This window comes from Populus trichocarpa, chromosome 16 (assembly GCF_000002775.5).
Source record: "Populus trichocarpa isolate Nisqually-1 chromosome 16, P.trichocarpa_v4.1, whole genome shotgun sequence".
Classification (NCBI taxonomy): domain Eukaryota; kingdom Viridiplantae; phylum Streptophyta; class Magnoliopsida; order Malpighiales; family Salicaceae; genus Populus; species Populus trichocarpa.
In genome coordinates, this window is record NC_037300.2 from 9068161 (window position 1) to 9073962 (window position 5802).

The 5802-nt window shown below is 35.3% G+C and overlaps 1 pseudogene; it reads left to right on the top strand.

Annotated features, from left to right (window-relative positions):
• The first annotated feature begins 5039 nt into the window (after nt 1-5039).
• LOC112326117 (small nucleolar RNA R71) lies at nt 5040-5150 on the top strand (annotated as a pseudogene).
• Nucleotides 5151-5802: the final 652 nt, after the last annotated feature.

Sequence of the window (5802 nt, forward strand, 5' to 3'; positions counted from 1 at the left end):
TAGCACGGTAAATTTTTGTAATCGCATTCTGAGGTAGAGCAGGAAAATACTTTTTCAATTTTTCAAGAGTGGTGTCCATTTTTTTCTAGATGAGAAGTGGAAAAGAGATGCAAAGAAAGGAGAAACAGCAAAGAATTGCACAAATATATACACAGATATCAGTTATCATGGGAAACTGAAAGAACCGACTTTAAGAGTCACGGAGTACCGTTATCCGCCATTTGACCGGGGTGAGAGAAACTAGCAAAACAAAAGTCACACAAAAAGAAACACAAAAACAATGTGAGAAAAAGAATCAATCTTTATATACAGGATCACCCAATTCAATAGAGTCATTTTCAACTGAAAAATTGTCAAAGTAAACTTTCAAACGATGTCCATTTACCTTGAAAACATTACCATTCTTTGGATTCTCGATATCACAGGCCCCATATGGATACACATGTTTCACAATAAAAGGACCACTCCATCTTGATCTTAGTTTTCCAGGAAATAAATGGAGTCGAGAATTATAAAGCAAGACTTTTTGACCAACATTGAATGTTTTTCGAAGTATTTTCTTGTCATGAAACTCTTTGATTCTTGCTTTATGAATTCTTGAATTTTCATATGCATCATTTCTTATTTCCTCAAGCTCATTTATTTGTAATTTTCGCAGCTGACTAGCATCATCAAGATTTGAATTGAAAGCTTTAATAGCCCAATAAGCTTTATGTTCAAGTTCCACAGGCAAGTGACAAGGTTTTCCATAGACTAGTCTATAAGGTGACATACCTAATGATGTTTTATAAGCAGTTCGATAAGCCCAAAGTGCATCATTAAGTCTTAAAGACCAATCTTTCCTATTAGGGTTCACTGTTTTCTCCAAGATCTGTTTGATCTCCCTATTAGCAAGTTCTACTTGTCCACTTGTCTGAGGGTGATAAGGGGTGGCAACTTTGTGTGTGATTCCATATTTCTTCATTAAAGACTCAAATGACTTGTTGTAGAAATGTGTTCCACCATCACTTATCATGGCTCGAGGAATTCCAAATCGACTCAAGATATTTTCTTTCAAAAACTTGATCACTGTTTTGTGATCATTATTTCGACTTGGAATTGCCTCTATCCATTTTGAAACATAATCTACTGCGACCAATATGTACATAAAACCAAATGAAGGAGGAAATGGACCCATGAAATCTATACCCCAACAGTCAAATATTTCAATGACAAGGATAGGATTTAAAGGCATCATGTGACGTTTTGAAATAGATCCCAACTTTTGACAATTTTCACAAATCTTGCAGAATACATGCGTGTCCTTGAACATGGTGGGCCAGTAAAATCCACTTTGTAAGATTTTTGCAGTTGTCTTCTTCGATGAGAAATGACCCCCACAGGCCTCAGAATGACAAAACTTAATGACACTACTTACCTCATTGTCAGGAATGCATCTTCGAAATATTTGATCAGGACAATATTTGAATAAATAAGGGTCATCCCAATAAAAGTTCTTCACTTCGTTCAAGAACTTTCTTTTGTCTTGGGTGCTCCAATGAGCTGGCAAATATCCTGAAACAAGAAAATTAACAATATTAGCAAACCAAGGCATTGTAGAGACAGAAAATAAAGATTCGTCAGGAAAGTAGTCATCGATTGGTGTGATGTCAGATCTCGAATCGGTTGTCAATCTTGACAAATGATCCGCGACAACATTTTCGGTGCCTTTCTTGTCTTTGATTGTGATATCAAATTCTTGAAGTAACAAAATCCATCGTACTAATCTAGCCTTAGAAACCTTTTTTGAAAGAAGATATTTCAAAGCTGCATGATCACTAAAAACAACAACAGGTGAGCCAACAAGATAAGATCTGAACTTGTCACATGCAAATACTACTGCAAGTAATTCCTTTTCAGTGGTAGTGTAATTCATTTGAGCACTATTTAAAGTTTTACTTGCATAGTAAATCACATAGGGTTTCTTATCTTTTCTTTGTCCTAAGACAGCACCTACGGCATAATCACTAGCATCACACATTATTTCAAAAGGTAATGACCAATCAGGAGGTTGAATGACAGGAGCAGAAGTAAGCAAGTTTTTAAGTTTAACAAAGGCTTTTTCGCATTGTTCAGTCCATTCAAAAACATTCTCCTTTGTTAGAAGGTTACACAATGGCTTAGATATGACACTAAAATCTTTGATGAACCTTCTATAAAAACCAGCATGTCCTAAGAATGATCTAACATCTTTAACAGATTTTGGTGTTGGTAAGTTGGCAATTAACTCAATTTTAGATTTGTCAACCTCAATTCCTTTTGATGAAACAATGTGACCAAGTACAATGCCGTTTGTTACCATAAAATGATATTTTTCCCAATTGAGCACAAGATTCTTCTCTTCACACCTGCTCAAAACCTTTTCTAAGTTAGTCAAACAATCATCAAATGAATCGCCAAAAACAGAAAAATCATCCATAAAAATTTCAAGAAAACGTTCAACCATATCACTGAATATGCTAAGCATGCATCTTTGAAACGTGGCTGGTGCATTACATAAACCAAAAGGCATCCTTCGATATGCAAAAGTACCAAATGGACATGTGAAAGTCGTCTTCTCTTGATCTTCCAATGCAATTTCAATTTGATTATAACCTGAATAGCCATCTAGAAAACAATAAAATTCATGACCTGCAACTCTTTCTAGGATTTGATCCATGAAAGGTAAAGGAAAATGATCTTTTCTAGTCATTGAATTAAGTTTTCTATAGTCAATGCACATCCGCCAACAAGTAATGGTTCTAGTTGGAATTAACTCATTTTTCTCATTTGTTATCACAGTGACTCCAGACTTCTTGGGTACAACTTGGGTAGGACTTACCCATTTGCTGTCAGAAATAGGATAAATGATTCCATTATCAAGAAGCTTAATGACTTCATTTCTCACTACTTCTTTCATATTAGGATTAAGCCTTCGTTGCATTTCTCTAGAGGGTTTAGCATTTTCCTCTAAATAAATCCTGTGTGTGCAAATCAAAGGACTAATTCCTTTTATGTCAGCTATGGTCCATCCTAATGCATTTTTGTGTATTTTCAGAGTTTGTAATAACTTACCTTCTTGATGTGCATTAAGTTTGGAAGAAATTATTACCGCAAAAGTTTCATTTTCTCCCAAAAATGAGTATTTGAGATTGAATGGTAACGGCTTCAAATCAGGTTTTGGAGGTTGAACACTGGAAGGTATGGACTCAATTGATTGTGATGGCAATTCCTCAATTTGTGGTCTCGAATTACTTGCCTTTGATTCTTCCTGAAAATAAATCATTTGCAAATTCTCAGATTCATTAAACTCAATTTCACTGGAAATAGTTTCAAATTGATCATGAACTAATTTTTCAATAAAGTCCACTTCCTGTAAATCAGTATTATCTCCAGGTTGCTTGCAAATGTTGAAAATATTCATCTCCAATGTCATGTTTCCAAATGATAACTTCATTAGTCCATTCCTACAATTAATCAATGCATTAGAAGTTGCAAGAAACGGACGTCCTAAAATAACAGGAATTGAATTACATGCTTCAACAGGTTGTGTATCCAAGACAATAAAATCCACAGGATAAATGAATTTATCAACTTGAACTAACACATCTTCAACTATTCCTCTAGGCACTTTTACAGATCTATCGGCAAGTAAAAGAGTTATAGAAGTTGGTTTTAACTTACCTAGATTGAGACTCTGAAAGACTGAATATGGAAGTAAATTCACACTAGCTCCAAGATCAAGTAAAGCTCTTTCAATTTTATGTTCTCTAATAAAGCAAGAAATTGTAGGACAACCAGGGTCTTTATACTTCAAAGCATTATTGTTCTGAAGAATGACACTTACTTGTTCAGCTAAGAAGGCTTTCTTTTTCACATTCAGTTTTCTCTTCACAGTGCACAGATCTTTTAAAAATTTAGCATAAGAAGGTACCTGTTTAATAGCATCTAACAAAGGAATATTGATCCTTACCTGTTTGAAAGTTTCAAAGATTTCAGAGTTGTGATTGACTTTCCTTTGTTTGGTCATGGCATGAGGAAATGGAAGTGCTGGCGGGAAATCATTTTTTTCTTTGCAATGTTCAGATTCAACCCCTTCCTTACCCTTGGAGATTAACTCATCTTTCTCACAAGGTTCAAGAGTGGGTTTTTCAATAACCTTACCACTGCGAAGAGTGATGACTGATTTGACTTGATCCATGTGTTGGCTTCCAGAACTACTTGCGTTTGCATTGTATTGCCCCTTGGGATTTTGCTGTGGTTGAGATGGAAACTTACCTTTTTCTTGAAAACTCAGAGCAGATGTGAATTTTGCAAGAGCATCTTTTAAATCTGCCATGGTTTGAGCATTTTGAGTGTTGATTGTCTCCTGCTTTTCAATGAATGCATGCAATGTTTCCTCAAGATTTCTTCTAGGAGGTGGAGCATAAGGAGGTGCATATCCATGAGAATTTTGGAAATTATGGGGTGCTTGAAACGGTGGTTGTGAAGTTTGTGCATTATTGTTACCACTCTTCCAACTGAAATTTGGGTGATTTCTCCAACCAGGGTTGTATGTTTGCGAATATGGGTTATGACTGGGCCTTTGGAAACTGTTTAAAACATGGGCTTGTTCATGGAGGCATTCCTTGAAAGAAGGCAAAGTTGGACAGTCATTGGTTGCATGTTCATTGGTTTCACAGATTTGACACACAATGTCTTGAACAGATTTTAATTGACCATTCTTTTTAAATTCAAGTGCCTCAACTTTTCTAGCTAAAGATGCAAATTTAGCTTGGAGGTCATGATCTTCCCTAAGGTTGTACATACCTCCACTAGATGTATGAGGTTGAGTTTTACCTGATGCCTCATAAGTGCCTGTAGTGTCCCAATTTTGAGCATTTTCGGCTAGCAAGTCTAGGTACTCCATTGCTTCATCAGGGTCTTTATTTTCAAAAGTTCCGTTACACATCAATTCCACCATTTGCCTATCTTTAGGTGTTAATCCTTCATAAAAATGTGAAACCAATCTCCATGTTTCAAAACCATGATGAGGGCAAGTATTAAGCAAATCTCGATACCTATCCCAACATTGATAAAATGTTTCTCCTGGTTTTTGAGTGAAAGTGGTAATTTGTCTTTTGAAAGAGTTTGTTCTGTGAGATGGAAAAAAACTTCTTTAAAAATTGTTGTTGCATTTCATCCCAAGCACGAATGGATCCTGACCTAAGATTCTGTAGCCATGTTTTAGCTTTATCTTTTAATGAAAAAGGAAAAAGCTTTAATCTGATGGTGTTCATGCTACAATTTAAGTCATTATAGGTATTACAAACTTCTTCAAATTCTCGCAAATGCAAGTATGGATTTTCTAGATCTAAGCCATGAAAAGAAGGTAAAAGTTGAATAATGTCTGGCTTAAAATTAAAGTGAGATGCATCAGGAGGAAAAACTATACATGAGGGTGCACTTGTTCTTGTTGGATTCATGTGGTCTCTTAGTGTTCTAACTCGATTATTCTCATTATTCTCATTATGAAGTGATTGGTTATCTTCTTCAGCCATATTTTCTGGAAATAATGAGGATACCCTACAAAGTCTACCACTTAATGTACGTGACCAAACTCTCATGCACGTGTAGAAAAAGAATAGAAGGAAGAAGAAAACAAGAGAAAAAGAAACAAAATAAAAGAAACAAAAGTTAGATACAAGAAAAGTGAAAAATAAAAAAATAAAATAAATATTATAATTTATACAAGAATTTACCTCCCCGGCAACGGCGCCAAAAACTTGACACGATCAAAGAGTT